Source organism: Onychomys torridus, chromosome 18 (genome assembly GCF_903995425.1).
Source record: "Onychomys torridus chromosome 18, mOncTor1.1, whole genome shotgun sequence".
In the NCBI taxonomy this organism is placed as follows: Eukaryota; Metazoa; Chordata; class Mammalia; order Rodentia; family Cricetidae; genus Onychomys; species Onychomys torridus.
Window position 1 is genome coordinate 44,207,543 of NC_050460.1, and position 16,833 is coordinate 44,224,375.

At 48.3% G+C, this 16,833-nt stretch overlaps 1 pseudogene; it reads right to left on the bottom strand.

The window, feature by feature from the left end:
* Positions 1-2,316: 2,316 nt before the first annotated feature.
* LOC118569409 lies at positions 2,317-16,603 on the bottom strand (annotated as a pseudogene).
* Positions 16,604-16,833: the final 230 nt, after the last annotated feature.

The window sequence follows — 16,833 nt, forward strand, 5'->3', positions numbered from 1 at the left end:
CCCTGTTTTTCCATCAGCCGCTGCCCAAAAGGAGACAGATTTCTGGTGTGTGCTTACGCAATAAAGAAGCAGTTGTTTGGGATATGGTGACACCTCATAACTGAACGTTAGAGGTCCTGTCACTCAGATGAGAGGGCTTTCTGCATACTCTCCCTGCCAGGAAGCCAAGGGCCTCATCAGGACCTCGGTCTTGGGGTGGCTGGCAATGCAGACAGTGTCTCAGTCTGGTGAACTCAGAGGCTGCCAGGGCTGGAGGGTGGCATACCTGCTTTCCAGAGAGGAGGCCTGGCTACCAAGGTTTTCCCATACCCTGCAAGTTCACAGAAGAGCAGGGGTACTGATCATCACGGGGGGGGGGGGGGGCTGTGCTTAACTGTCACTTAACTATGAGTGTGTTTAGTCAGCACTTCCTATCCAGGCTTGTTCTCAACACTAGTCACGTAAAGGCAGCGGACAATGGGAGACTATGGGGGCGGGGCAGACATGCTGAAGAATTTCATGATGCGGTTCTGAGAGTGGGCTTGGGAACAGACTACCTGGGCTCAAGGCTGAGAGCCTCAGTTTACAAGCTGTGGGATGTCCCCCAAAATGGCTTGAAACCTCAGTTTACACATCTACGAAGTGGGGGTGACAAGGGATGGCTTCCCTCACGGAGTGTCATGAGAGTCACATATGCAGAGTACAGTGGGCAAGATGGCTCAGCAGGTAGCCTCCAAGCCTGACGACCCGAGTTTGGCCCCAACACAAGTCCAATCAGAGGCTAGCGGCTTCCTGCCCCGTGTCATCTCATCTCATGCACACACGCAGCCCGCCCTGCCTGCAGGCCAGAATGTGGCTCTCAGCTACTGTTCCAATGTCATATTGCCCTCAGGCTCCGTGTCATGATGATAACGGACTAAGCCTCTGAAACCATAAGCCAGTCCCTAGTTAAATGCCTTCTTTCCTAACAGTTCCCTTGGTGTCTCTTCACATTAGAACAGTGACCAAGAACAGTTACTCTACATTAAAGAGAATAATGGTTCTTTTTTCAAGACAGGGTTTCATGGTGCAGCCTTGGCTGTCCTGGAACTCACTCTGTAGACCAAGGCTGGCCTTGAACTCACAGAGCTCTGTGTGGTGTCATTTTGTGTATGCTCTAACAAATAAAGCTTGCCTGAAGATCAGAGGGCAAAGCCAGATACTAGTTAGCCACAGAGGCCAGGCAGTGGTGGCACACGCCTTTATTCCCAGCACTTGGGATCTCATGCCTTTGCTCCCAGTACTTGGGAGGCACACACACTTTTAATCTCAGCACTAGGGAGGTTGAGACAGGAAACGATATGGCTGGGTGGAGAAAGGAATATAAGGTGGGAGGAGACAGGAGCTCACTCCTTTCGGCTGAGGAGTTGGTGAGGTGAGAGGTGGCTGTGGCTTGCTCCTTTGTCTCTCTGATCTTCCAGCATTTACCCTGGTGTCTGGCTCCAGGTTTTTATTAAGACCAGTTAGGATTTGTACTACAGCTGTGCCTGCCTCTGCCTCCTGAGTTCTGGGTTTAAAGGCGTGTGCCACCGCCCAGCTGAGAATAATGGTTCCTATGGGGATGTCTAGGCACTGTACAGTTCTATACCTTGGTCATTGTACTAGTGAAATGCCAGATTTGAAAGGCCTGTTCTGAAGTTTTATGTCAGATATTGCCTGCAGCTCCAATATGCACTGATTCGCAAGATTTTCAGAAGATAATGTTTTTAGAGAGAATTGCTGCTTCCACTATAGAATAAATACACAAATTTGAAATATTGACAAAAGTGAAAGTAGTGTATTTTAAAGTAATTACACTTATGAATTTATTCTTCATATTCTATAGTTGGTATGACTTAAATGAATTGCTGGAGTATGTGGTGAGTGTGTTTCTTTAAAATGTTTTAGTTCTGTTATATTTTCAATAACTTTTTAAAAGTTAAATTGGATATTAGAAAGTAAAAAAAGAACCTTATAGCTTCCATCCCTTAACTTTAAAAAACCTTTTTATTATTATTTTATTTCATTTATATGGGTATTTCACTTGCATGGACATCTGTGTGCCATATGCATTCCCGGTGCCCTAAGAGGCCAGAAGAGAGCTTTGGATCCTCTAGAACTGGCGGTTGTGAGCCACTATGTGGGTGCTGGGAATCAAACCTAGGTCCTCTGGAAGAGCAGCTAGTGCTCTGAGCCAATGAGCCCTCCAGGCCCCTCTTAACTTTTAATATCAAAGAGAACTTAAAATTTAGAAAAAAAAAATAGTTCTCTCTCTCTCTCTCTCTCTCTCTCTCTCTCTCTCTCGTCTGTCTTGTGATTTTAATTTTTTTCCCCTTCAACCACACTAACAATATGATATCCAAACTTAACTGGTGGATCTGTAAACACAAGCTTAGCCACCCCACTTTCAGGCACGGTAAATGAAATGGTCTCACCATGGACCCCTCTGGTCATCCAACCCAAGTCACCCCCCTTACCTAGCTTTATCTTCGCTATATTGTGTGGCCACACCGCTGAATCTCATTCCAGACCTTAATGTTCAATGACTTCCATGATTTTTCCACATTGAATGTGTCTGACCTTTACCACCACCTTTGTGGCCTGGAGCCCTCTTGTCCTCACTGTCCCCCCTGGAGCCGGCACCTCCTTCCCCGCCTCCTCCAGAATTCCAGAGCTACTTTTCTCCTTCAGTGACATCTCTTAAACTAGCTGTTGAACTCTCAACAGGAACGGCAGTCTTTATGAGGAGCACAGAATGGGGATCAGAAGACAGTGTTTGCTTTGTATTGATATTTTTCATCTGTCCTTTTTTTTAAACTGGGTTTTTTTTTAAAACAGGATCTCATGTAGCCCAGTCTGCCTCAAATTCCCTGTGTAACCAAGGATGGCCTTGAACTCCTGATCCTCCTGTCTCTAGTGCCCAAGTTCTGGGATCACAGGTGCGAACCATATCAATCCATCTTTTTTCCCCTCCCCCCAATCCATCTTTTAAAACTATAATGTTTTCTGTATTTAAGACTTCCTCCCTCCTTCAATAAATGATGTTCGACATTCAAAAAAAAAAAAAAAAAAAAAAAGAAGAAGGGGCCAAGATCATGATGGGGAAACCCACAGAGACAGCTGACTGGGGCTAGTTGGAGCTCACTGACTCTGGACTGACAGCTCAGGAACCTACATGGGACTGAACTAGGCCCGCTGAATGTGGGTGACAGCTACGTGACTCCATCTGTTTGTGGGGTCCCTGGCAGCAGGACCAGGACTTATCCCAGGTGCATGAACTGACTTTTTGGAGCGCACTCCCTGTGGTGGGATACCTTTCTCAGCCTTGATACAATGGAGAGGGGCTAGGCTCTCCTTCAACTTGGTATGCCAGACTTTGTTGACTACCGTGGGAGGCCTTACCCACTCTGAGGAGTGGATGGGGGTAGAGTGGGAGGGAGGGGAGAAGGGGAGGGAGGGGGAACTGGGGTTGGTATGTAAAATGGAAAAAAAAGTTTTAATAAATAAATATTTAATAATAAAAAATATAATGTTTTTATTAATTCTTTAGGAATTCCATACAATGCTAAACAAAAGCCTCAGTGGAAAGCCTCACCAACAGATCATGTTGAAAGTAGGGAGGCAAGAATGGAAGACAAACTAGAGAAATTGGATCACTTAATAAAGGTCAATGAAAAAAATTTTTTTAATGTACGAATGGAAGGAGAGAGTTTTGGAGTATCATGAAAAGACCCAACCTCTGAGTTATGGACATAAAAGAAGGAGAATATTGTGGTGAAGACATACAGCATATCTTCAATAAAGTCATAGGAGAATTTCCAAATCAAGAGAAAGGGATGCCTATCCAAGATAAGAAACCTACAGAACATGAAATAGACAGGACCAAAAAGTAACGCCCTATGACACAATATAGTTAAAATACCAAACACACACACACACACACACACACACACACACACACACACACACACGGGAGAGAGTACGGAAAGCTGCAAAAGAGAAAGTTCCAGTCACTTATAAACAGGAGCTCATTAAAATAACATCTGAATATTCAACAGAAAACTTTAAAGCCAGAATGGCCTAGGAATGTATTCTTGGTTATGAAGGACCACAATTGTAAAAATCAGACTTTTTTTTTTTTTTTTTTTGGTTTTTCAAGACAGGGTTTCCCTGTGTAGCTTTGCGCCTTTCCTGGAACTCACTTGGTAGCCCAGGCTGGCCTCAAACTCACAGAGATCTGCCTGCCTCTGCCTCCTGAGTGCTGGGATTAAAGGCGTGCGCCACCACTGCCCGGCAAAATCAGACCTTTATACCTAGCAAAACTATTATCTATTAGAATTGAAGGAGGGGGCTGGGAAGTTGGCTCAGTGGTTAAGAGCACTTGTCACTGTTTCAGAGGACCCAGTGCTCAATACAATCTATGACTCCAGTGACACCCTCTTCTAATCTCCTTGGGCACCAGGCATGCACATGGTGCACAGACATATACATACAGACAAAACCTTCATACACATTAAATAAATCAATACATCTTTTTTTGTTTTAAAAGAAAAAAAAGCTTTTAATTGGATAAACTAAAACTTCCTGTAGTCAAAACAGAAGAAAGGAATCTAAAGTTACTAAGCCAACTCTACAAAGGAGACTAGAAGGGACACTTCAGCCAAGGAGGAGGACAAGCAACCCCAGGAGGAGGTCAGTGACATACCCATGGATGGTGCCACTCACGGTGAGCTGGACCCTACTATAGCAATCATCCATCAAGAACACGCACCACAGGGCTGGAGAGATGGCTCAGTGGTTAAGAGCACCGACTGCTCTTGCAGAGGACCTGAGTTCAATTCCCAGCAACCACATGGTGGCTCACAAGCATCTGTAATGAGATCTGGTGCCCTCTTCTGGCCTGCAGGAATACATAACAAATAAGTTTTTTTTAAAATAAAAAAAAAAAAAAAGAAGAACATGCACCACAGGCTTACCTGTTAGGGACACTTTCTCAATTGAAGTTCTCTCTTCTAAAATGACTCTAGCTTGTGTCAAATTGACATAATCTTAGTTAGGGTTTCTATTGCTGTGATGAAACACTATGACCAAAAGCAACTTGAGGAGCAAAGGGTTTGTCTGGGTTATAAATTCCACATCACAGTTCATCATGAAAGGGGTCAGAGCAGGAACTCAAGACAAGAGCCTCGAGACACAAACTGAAGCAGAAGCCATGGGAGAGTGCTGCTTACTGGCTTGCTCTCCATGGCTTGCTAGGTCTGCTTTCTTATCCAACTCAGAACCGCTACCCATAGGTGGCACTATCCACAATGAGCTGGGCCCTACTGTATCAATCACCTATCAAGAAAATGCACTGCTGGCTTGCTCACAGGCCAATCTTGTAGGGGCATTTTCTCATACCCAGTACCGTTAACTTGGACCAAAGTCTCGTGACTGCCTAAGTCATAGATGAGAACTAATATGTTTATTCCCAAATGAACATAATAATAAATTACCACCTAAGTTCTTGGCCTGAAGATTGGGAGCATCTTTCAACCATCATCACAGAGGTTTCTTTTTGCAGTAAAAGGTGATTGATAAAGGGAGCCATAACTGGTCACTATCCAAAGAATAAGAGGCTGGATCGCTCAGCTCTAAATGGAACATCTGTCATGCCCTGTCTTAGGGTTTCTATTCTGTGATGAAACACTATGACCAAAAGCAACTTGGGGAGAGCAGGGTTGATTTGACTTACATATATCAGGCCACAGTCCACTGAGGGAAGCCAAGGCAAGACAGAAGCCTGAAGGTGGGGCTGAAGCAGAGCTGTAGAGGAATGCTTCTTCTTGGCTTGCCCAGCCTGCTTTCATATTCCACCCAGAACCATCTAACCATGGATGACACTGCCCACGACTAGCGTGGCCCTTCCACATCAATCCTTAATCAAGAACATGAGCTTGCCTGCAGGCCAGTTTTAGGGGGGCATTTTCTCAGTTAAGATACTCTCTTCCCAGATATGTCTCAAGTTTGTGTCAAGTTGACAAAACCCAACCAGCACAGACCCACTTCAATAGAAAAGTGACTCTGCCCTAGAGGCCACCAACTACCAGTGGCTACTCAGCTGTGGTGGAGACTCTGGAGCCCTCCCCATAACAATCCATTTTTACACAAAGACGGAATTTATTATATTTTGATTATGTGTTTAGTTTTGGTTGTTTTGTTGAGACAGCTGACCTAGAACTCATTAATGACCAGGCTGGCCTCAGATTGTAGTTTCCTACCCAGTTCTGCCTCAGGAGCCCTGGTATCACAGGTGTGCACCTCCAAGCTGGATACTGTCTCATTCTTCTGAAAAATTAGCACAAATTTGGTCCATTCCCCTATTGATGCTCCAACTTCCGAATTCCAACTTTATTTTTCTGGAAACTTGGTTTTTTGTTTGTTTGTTTGCTGATCTTGGTCAAAAGTATGAACTTGTAAGAATTTTCCTTGAGCTCAAGAGTAAACTGAGAAACTCACACTTGAGTCCCCATAAAGGATAGTGACAGTCACATCCTCACAGGGGAATTGCGTGTGATGTCGCAGGCAACTGGAGAAGATCTGAACAATAGTATGGACTTACTCATAGTTTTCCAAAGGAGTTTAATATCCATTATTTTGTCTGGGTCTGGAAATAACCCCAGGAGGGTGGCCCGGTTGTCATCATTGTTTTACAGGCAAGGAGGCTGAGATGAGAGGGTCGATGTGGCAGAGCTAGCCTAGAGCGGTAACAGTAACAGCAATGACCATGTTGACAATGATGACCTTGGCTGGCACGTGCCATTTGTGCTCAGGCTAAGCTCTCTTCCTCATGACACTGGCAGAGGACTAAAGGTCTTCTGGTTGCCCAGAACCTGACAACAATCAGTGACCTTCTTCTACCCACCCTGCTGAACCAGGCTCGGTCCAGCCCCTCCAGGTTCTGTGAGTGTGTCCCCTGGGGAGAACTCAGAAGGGGAGAGCAGAGAAGTCACGGGGTGGAGTCAAAGCCACAGAGCACTTCAAAGGCTGGGGGAGGTAGAAAGACATGCACAGGCTGGGGACAGTATCATGTTTGGCTCTCAGGGAGACTGAGGGTTACACCAGGGGCTCAATAGGCACATCCCAGGGGATAGCATCCACCTAAGCAGAAAAGATAGACAGCCAGCTCTGGTCCCTCCACAGCATCCCGCCCTGCCTGCACTGGACCAACAGCTGGAGCTGGCCATGGCCAAACATGGTGTTAATGTCCTCATGTGTGTTAAATATAAGAATCAGGGCTGGGCAGTGGTGGCGCACACCTTTAATCCCAGCACTCAGGAGGCAAAGCCAGGCGGATCTCTGTGAGTTCAAGGCCAGCCTGGTCTTCAGAGTGGGATCCAGGACAGGCACCAAAACTACATGGAGAAACCCTGTCTCAAAAAACCACACACACACACACACACACACACACACAAATAAGACAGAATGTCCCATAATCTTGCATGCACAACCCCTCTAGTCAGGGAGGGATGGAGAGTTCTAGACTCATTTGCTGATTCCACCCCACACTCTGCTAGAGCAGAAAGTCAACAAGGGCTTGTGTTAATCACTTTTTCTATTGCTGTGTGAAAACACAAGGGCCTAGTCAACTTATTTAAAAAGGCATTTAATTGGGCTTACAGTTTCAGAGGGTTGGAGTCTATAGTGGTAGAGCTAGGGCATGGCGACAGGCAGCTAGAGCAGCAGCTGAGAGCTCACATCTTGATCCACAACACTAGGCATAGAGAGCACACTAGGAATGGCATGAGTCTTTGGAAACCTTAAGGCCCGCCCCTGTGACACACCTCCTCCAACAAGGCCACACCTCCTAATCCTTCCCAAATATTTCACCAACAAAAACCAGGTCTGGACCATGCACTGCTGGTGTCTGAGGCCTGGTGCCTTGCCTGGAAATACCCTAACCAGATGCTCCCCATCTCTTCTGCCTCTTTCAGGGCCCCTGTAGTGTGTGGGCAGTAGGAATAGACCAGTCCATGGGGTCTCAGGGCTCTCCAATGCCTGTGGACCCTTTTGGGTACCAGTCCTCTGGAGGCCCCAGAATCACTCCCCTCCCAAGCTTAGGACTCAGCCCACAGGCACCAGCATGCCATTTTTCTTAAGGAGCAGATGTTGGTTTGACAGAGACTTCCTGCCTGGTTCAGGGCCAGTAATCAATAAAGCAAATACTGGCTTCCATGGGTTGTAATCTCTAAAGCTCACCATGTATCCCAGGAAAAAACTGTTCCAGAGGTTGAATTAACTTGTCTGAGTTCGTGGACCAAGATGGATGACCTCAGGAACTCTTCCATCACCAGCTTCCATCCTGAAGCCTGTCACCAATGTCCGTCTTGACTCAAGGCCACAGAGCTGCTCCTGAAACTTGGGACAACACAACACCTCCTCCCCCACCCAGCAAGAGCTTCTCTCTGCAGCTCTCAGAAACTACGGGACTGTTAATCTCTGGTAAGAGGAGGGGTCCCCGTCAGCCTTGGGGGAGCCTCTTGCTTTCCATAGTCAACCTCAGGGGCCTGGCCGTTTTTCAGAGTGAGGCTTGACTTTCTGTGACCACAGGAAACCCATGTGGCTCTGGCTTCAACAAGGGGAAGCTGGGGTCATCATCTGGTCTTCTCGGGGTCTTAGGAAGCTTTCCCATGCTCCTGATAGGTTTCCCTCCTTCCTGTGGACCTGGAGACTGAATCTGCCCTCAACCAGAGGACACCCGAGAAAGACATACCCTCCTCTCCCACTTACTCGGTGCTTTGGGGACAGTTGTGGCCCCCATAAAAAGGCTTTGTCCTTGTTCTTCCAAGGCCACATCATGCCTGTCCTAGGGTAGGAGGTAGGAATCTCAGTCTCTGCAGGTGAGGTCCCCAGAGCCCACTGAAAGGGAGCTGCCCCTGTCCCATCCCTAATCATCTCTCTGTCTATTTTTCGAGCATGCACACACACCCTCACCCTTTCACCCCTGCAAGTCCATGTTCTTCAGGAGGCTCTCCTCCCCATGCAAAGCCTCCTATAAAACACCAGTTCCAGTCATAGACTTTCATGGGATAGAACCAGCTAAGAGAAAAGACTCTGAGGGACAGTAGAGTTGAGAGCGCTGTCTGAGACTGAGCATCAGCCTCCTGTCTCCAGGCCTTCCAATTTGTCGGGGCAGGGGGAGACTAGAAATCTACATTTCTATGTATGAGATTCTCAAATTGAAATACCAATTGCTAACTTGAAAATTAATAATAATAATAATAATAATAATAATAATAATAATAATAATAAAGAACAGGGAGGGCTGGAGAGATGACTCAGCAGTTAAGAGCACTGGCTGCTCTTCCAGAAGACCCAGGTTCAATTCTCAGCACCCACATGGCAGCTCACAACTGTCTGTAACTCCAGTTCCAGGGGATCTGACACCCTCACACAGACATGCATGCAGGCAAAACACCAATGCACATTAAATAAAAGAGAGAGAGAAAGAAAGAACAGGGGGAAAGGGAGAAATATATAAGTTCTGGGGGTTGGGAATATGGCTCAGTTGGTCAAGAGCTTGCCTAGCATGTACAAGGCCCTGAGTTTGATCCCAACATAGTATAAACTGGGTGTGGTGGTATATGACAATAATCCCAGCAGATAGAGGCAGGAAGATCAGGAGTTCAAGGGTATTCCTTGGCTACATATGGAGTTTGAAACCAGTCTGAAATGCATAAGATGATATTTAAAATAACAACACAAAACCAAGCAGGCTCAAGGCCCCAACACTGCTCAGAGAGGCTGTAACTAAGACTGACTTCAACCACTCTGGACTCTAAAGAGGCACAGTTACCTCAGGGACATTTTAGAGATGCTGATAACAGCCACCTGTCTCTTAGGGCAGGTCCTTGAGGGACTCCTTGTGTCTTCTGAAATTTACCACTCAAGGCCTTTCCTCTCTGAGCTTTCTCCTTGGGTTCAGCCTGCCTCTGACATGCTAGGAGTGAACAGATGTTTGTGGAGACCTACAGCTGGCTAGGTGTGCCTTCCCCACTTGGCCAGCTCCCCAAGAGCTGAAAAGACATCTGGGATCCACCTACCTGCTGCTGGCTCCTGAAGGTTCCAGAATCCCCATCCTGCAGCCAGAAGAGGCAATGGAAAGACCAGCGAGTGCTCCTTCCTGGAACCCGATGGCTGTGTGGGCGACACCTCTTAGTGTACACATTCCAAGTAGCGATGCAGCCCTGCTTAGTTCCAGATGAGGCCCAGGCTGTCCCTTCCACCCACTCCTCCATTGACCAGCTCTGCCACCTGGCCCGGTCTTGCCTATCATACGTCTTATATCCCTGAGGCCTTTTTCTCATGTAAGCCTGAAACCTGGGAAGGTATCCCCGTCCCTCACTTAGGAGCGCTAATCCTGGTCTGAAGTGTGTCTCCTCTCTCAGGCCTGCCTGCTTTCCAGACCACCTCAGTTGCCTCCAGGAGGAGCCCAGAGGACACAGGGACCAGCAGGAATGGGCTCTGAGGCCCCGACAGAGTGAAAGCATTCATGGCTTCCAATCCCCCAGGCTTGTGTGTGTGTGTGTGTGTGTGTGTGTGTGTGTGTGTGTGTGTGTTTAAAGATTTATTTATTTATTATGCATACAGAAGAGAGTGCCAGATCTCATTACAGATGGTTGTGAGCCACCATATGGTTGCTGGGAATTGAACTCAGGACCTCCGGAAGAGCAGTCAGTGCTTTTAACCTCTGAGCCATCTCTCCAGCCCCAGGCTCATGTGTTTTGACAAGTGGGTTTTGACAAGACAAGGGGCCCATCTGGTTCCAGATGGAATGGAGGGATCCAAGATCCTTGCTGGGCTCCTGCAGTATCTCAGGGTCTCTCTGAGCCTCAGACCTGAGAAGTCCAGAACAATGTGTCAAACCTATGCAGTGGAGACAGATGGACCTGCTCTGCAATCTCAGGTAAGTTCCTTTAACTCTCTGAGTCTCCAGCACGATGGCAGAGAGGAAAAGGGTGCTAAAAGCTACCCTCTGTGGCTGTTGACAGGGCTGTGAGGGTCGTGCACAGAGTATCTGGCACCGAACAGGGCTCAGCAGCCAGGCTCGGTCATGATTACTTCATAGGATTAAATGGAATGAGATAATGTGTGCACAGCAGCTTGGTGAAAAACGGTGCACGGATGGTTACAATTACCATTTATCGGAGTCTCCGCTCCCTGGGCCTCATCACCGTCCTCTGTTTCTTTCTAGTTTATTTTTTCTGGCTTGACCACTTCTTGGCCTCCTTTTCCCTAGTCTCTTTCCTTCCCTTGAATTCCTGTTGCTTGAACCAATATCCAACACCACTTTTCATCTGTCCTTACTTCAGAACTCACAGTAGCTCCCCATCAGCCCTTCTGTCCAAATTGAACAGTGGTACCAACCACCACCCTGAGTTACTGCCTCCCCTATGACCCCTTGTGACCTCTTGCCTCTCTCCCTTGTACCAGCTTCCCAGTCTGGGGGTCCTATGCTGTTAGATGCCCACCCACCCTTCAAGTCCAAATTATGTTTAATTTCCAAGTCTATAGGGTTGCAGCTAACCGCCCTGGGGTAGAGACATCCCAACGGCTTCTCTCCTTGGTAGAACCACCTTAAAACGAGCCAATATTTTCTGGCTGCAACCCTGAGACACTCACCTACCCTTTCTGGGTCTCCCTTTGTAGTAGCCATAAAGGCCAAATGAAGTGAGTGAGTTGGGCAGTTGCTGGCAGGTGCTCAAAGTATAGAAAGTAGGTAAGACATAGTCATTACTTACATTACTCTGGGCCTTTACACAATGGGTATACACAATGAAGCCATGAAGACTAGCAAGAAGTGTTCCACGGGGACTGTGCAATTAGTGGCCCTTTTGTTTTGTTTTTGAGACAGGTTCTTGTGTAGCCCAGGCTTGCCCCAAACTCACTATGTAGCAAAGGATGACTTTGAACTAAACTGATCTCCCACCTCCACTTTCTGAGTTCTAGGATTTCAGTCATGCACCACCATACCCAGGGTTTTGTGCATTCTAGGCAAGCACTCTACCTGACTGAGCTACGTGCCCTGCCTCAGCATCCTTTGTTTCACATCAAGCATCTTCTCTTAGCCTGCCAGTCAAATCCTCTCCTGTCTTTTGACATCTTATGAGAAGAGTCCTGGCTCCATTTGAACCCTGTTCTCCTGGCTTCCTGTGATCTGAAGCAAACATCAGCTCCTCCTGACCTCCCCATATCCTGTGGTGGAGCTTAGGAAGGCATCTGCCACCTGCTACAGGCTCACAGGATGACAATGAAAGCCAGGAAGGGTACCCCCCATGCAATCTAGAAATGTCACTTTACTGAAGGATGCAATAAAAAGGAGAGAGGTAATCTACTATTTTAATAATAACTTTCTGGGAGCTAGAGAGATGGCTCAGAGGTTAAGAGAATTAGGTACCAGACACAGGGGCAGTTGGAGCAGAGTAGGGGGCAGAGTGACATTGGAGTGTCATCTGGGGTCTGTGCGCTGGGAACTGCTGAGAGAGGGCAATCAGAGCCCAAGTGCAGGCTTTCACCGTAGCCCACCCACCCTACATCTGCAGGGGTCCTCGAACTTCTGGTATTATCCCCAAGGTCCCCTTGCAGAGCTCCTGAGGCAGGTTGTGCGTGTCAAAAAGCTCTGATGAAGCTTCCTCCATGATGGCATGGTCTGGGCTCACAGTGGGTCACGTGATATTGAGCTTCTCCAAATTCTCAACCCTCCCTTCTATCATCCTTCTTGCTAAAAAGAGGATCTCTCCCTCCCCCACCCCTCAAAAAAAATACTTTGCTCTCCTGGGTTATGTCTGCAAAGCCCCCATGATCCAAGGACACCCAGGAGACCCAGACAGTACTGCTAAACCCGTGGGGAGCTGTGAGGAGCCCACAGGAGGTCAGCACCAGCTGAGCCCCACAGGGTCTCTTGCTGCCCAGATGCTGTTACATGGAGTTTCTGCTCCCCAGTGGAGTTAGGAGTAACCAGAGATCGTGGCACTGGCCAAGATTGGGCTCTTGGAAGGGCTTGGATTGTATGCCTGGTGTTTTTACTTAGAGTCATCCCAGGGCATAGTCACTGAGCTCTTTATTTTGATTTTTTACAACAGAGCCTCCTTATGTAGCTCAGGCTGATCTGGAACTCGCTGTCCAGGCTGCCCTGCATTACAGGTGTGAGCCACCCAGATGTGTGTGGCATTTCCTTTAGCATCCAGGAGAACTGAAAGACCAGGGAGGCTCCTGGCACCCAGAGCTACAAGGCTTTGTCAGCGGGATCCAGAGCTCTAGGCTGAGTTGCTGGTATTTCTGTGTGTCCCCTTCCCTCCTTTGAGCCTGGTCCCTCTCTTCTCCGTTAGCTGTGGCCTTTCCTCCCCTTCATCTGTTTCCTGCCCTGGCATACAAAGCATAGGCGAATCGGGATGGTGGCTGAACAATCATTCTCCCCTGGACTCCAGGGGAGCACCAGGCTGGGAGATCCCACCTATTGATTCTCGTCTAACCTGGTGGATCTGATCAATCAATTGGTCCCTGCTCCCGCTGATCTTACTGAGACAGTTACAGCCCACTAGCAGCCTCCCTCCCTATAGCCCGTCACTTCCTGTTCCACTGACCCCCCACCCCCACCAGGGCATCTTAAACTTCTACTCATGATCTCTTTACATCCAAGAATTTCACAGGAACCTGGGCATCTAGTACATAACACATGTAAAACATACAGGTATGTAATCTATAATACAAATCAAACATCTGCTGGTAATAAATTATTAAAAATTATTTTAAAATAATTCTTCAATGTACATATAATTTTAATATTTATTAAAGAGTCATGAAATTTTTCATATTAATGAGACAGATGTGCTTGTTTGTTTTCACATGAAGAATTAAATCCTGGCTAAATAGTTGATATTGCAGGACAATAGGGCCCTGGTGGGTACCTCCTTTTCTCTAGTCTAAAGACCCAGAGATGCTGGTCCCACTAAGTGACCGACTTTCTATCTGTCTCTCAAAAACCCTCAACTCACAGGGGCCTGCAGATGCTCAGCAGATCCAGGAAGGGTGGAGAAGGGGGTTTGTCTCTAGCTTAGAGGGAGTTTGTCTGGCTTCCTGGGACTCATGATGCTGGAGACAGTGAGGCCCTGGTGAGGGCCTGGCACCTGGATGACCCAGAGCGCCCCAGACCTAGAGACAGGAAGGTGAGGGATCAGACGGGCTGGGAAGGGGCATGTGGATCTTAAATATAACGCAAGGCCATTGTTTCCTGGAGCAATTGTATTCTGCCTCTGGAGAGGCAGTTTAAACTAGGAACTAGCCAAGACGGGGCCCCGCCTGGAAGTCTTAGCGGCACAATTGTTTCCATGATGAAAATTCAAATTGTATATTTTTACGTTTAAAAAAAGCAAGCACTCCAAGGTCATACATTGGCCAGGAGCCTCCTGGAACCAGGCCTGTTTGCTCTTTTTCAATGTGACTGAATGGTGAGGGCTAAGGATCAGCTAGAGACAGTCCCCATGGGAGTCCCCATGAAGATGGCTGAGACATAGACCCAGGAGGACATTCGGTCACTGCTGCCACCGCTGCCACCCCTGCTTTGGGTTAGCTCACATTCACCAAGGGAGACTCACAGGCCAATGTGTGGCTGTGTCCTGCACCAAGCCAGGAGTATACAGAGAGACACATGGGTTAGTAGATAAGAGGACTTGTAAGCATAAGGACCCGAATTCAGATCCACAGAGCCCTTGTATAAGGCAGGCATGATGTTTGTAACCTCTGCACTGCTGGGGCAGAGACTGGGGGGGTCAGTAGAATTTGCTGGCTGCCAGCCTAGCTTCAGGTTCAGTGGGAGACCCTGTCTCTAAAGGAGTAAGATAAAGAATGACCCAGAAGGACTCCTGATGTTGCCTGGGCCGTGGTGGCGCATGCCTTTAATCCCAGCACTCGGGAGGCAGAGGCAGGCGGATCTCTGGGAGTTCGAGGCCAGCCTGGCCTACAGAGCGAGATCCAGGAAAGGTGCAAAGCTACACAGAGAAACCCTGTCTCGAAAAACAAAACAAACAAAAAGGACTCCTGATGTCCTTCTCTGGCCTCTGAGTACCTGCACCCACCCACATGCACACAGACACCACACACACATACACCACACATACCCATAGGCACAGATGCACACACATGTATGAAGGCGTGCACACAAAATAACTGCTGATAGGCACACGTGTGTGTACGTACCTGCTGCCAACGCTCTTTCCTTCTTCCTCCTTCTTTAACTTCTCCCGTTCTGTCCTCCCCCCCCCCCCCCCCCACCCCCGTCCCAGTAACACGGCATCTCTGCCCAGAGTGACTGTGGGACACATGCTTAGAGTCAGTGAACAAAATAAGGCCAGGAATCCAGGGCTTGGATCTCCCCACTGCAAAGAGATGCCCGAAGCAGCTGGGGGACCACACACTGGGCCGTCCCCATCTTCTTCTCTTCCCTGGCCCTTCCTGGCTCTGCCTGGGGGGATGTTGGGGAGCAACGTCCCTTTCTCGCCCCCCAGTCTCCCTCCTGCATGTGTGTCCCCACTCCCTCTCACCACCCTGGTAGTCCTTCCTGCCGACACTCCAGGGAGTGTAGCCTCATGGTCAGACCATCGTGTTGACAAGGCTGAGCCTTCCGGCCACCAGAGCCGTGTTCTCTTGGAGCCTGTTGTCAATGTGACTGCTCCAGCTGTGGATCTCCATGGTCTGCTCTTGAGGAGAGGGTAGGGTGAGAATGCTGGGTGTGGGAGGGTGCCAGGAGCCAGCCTACTTTTCTCTACAGCTCTCCTCTGGGTGGCACTTGGGCAGTGGGGCCTTAGAGGGGCAGCATGGAGAGAGACCCCTGATTCTCCCAGCAAGGCCGGCACTGCACTAAGCCAATTACATGAAGATGCTTGGATTTCTCAGAACACACCTCTGGATGTGTCTATGAAGACTTTTCCAGAAAGGCACAGCTGAGGTGGGAAGACTTCCCTGAACATGGGTGGTGCCTGTCTCATGAGCTGGGGTCCCAGACTCAACCAAAAGAAACAAGAAGAGCCGGGCAATGGTGGTGCACACCTTTAATCCCAGCACTCAGAGGCAGGTGGATCTCTGTGAGTTTGAGGCCATCCTGGTCTACAGAGTGAGTTCCAGGAGAGCCAGGGCTATACAGAGAAACCCTGTCTTGATAAACGAAAAGAAAGAAAGGAAGGAAGGAAGGAAGGAAGGAAGGAAGGAAGGAAGGAAGGAAGGAAGGAAGGAAGAAAGAAAGAAAGAAAGAAAGAAAGAAAGAAAGAAAGAAAGAGAGCTGAGCTAGTATTAAAATCTCTCTACCTGGATACAATGTGACCAGTATCTGTCATTCCTTCTGCGCTCTTGACACCATGGTGGCATCTGATTGTGTGCCACAACAACCCTACCTCTCAGAGGTTGCTTTCCTTGGGTATTTTGTTGGCAACAAGATCGTAGCTAAGGCACAAACCCCGTCTTACAAAGGAGCCTGGGGTCGCAGGACTGCAGCGTGCCGCTCTCGGGCTGTATGTTGAACCAGCTGCCGTGGAACCAGCATGGCCAGCTTCCCAGGTGTGCCTGCAGTCACCATCTAGCAGTTCTGAACAATCAGGAACCTTTCGGGTTTGCGCCGGGACCTGTCAATCTCACGGTCCATCAGGAGCCATTTCCATGTGACCGCCATGGCATTCTAGGGCAGCAGCTGTGTGTCTCTCTGCCTTTCTGACACTGCTTGTTCACTGGGTTTCGAGTCCTCTATCTGGGTATCCACTGGACCGACCACCTGAGCTCTGAGTCGGGGTGTGTGTGTGTGTGTGTGTG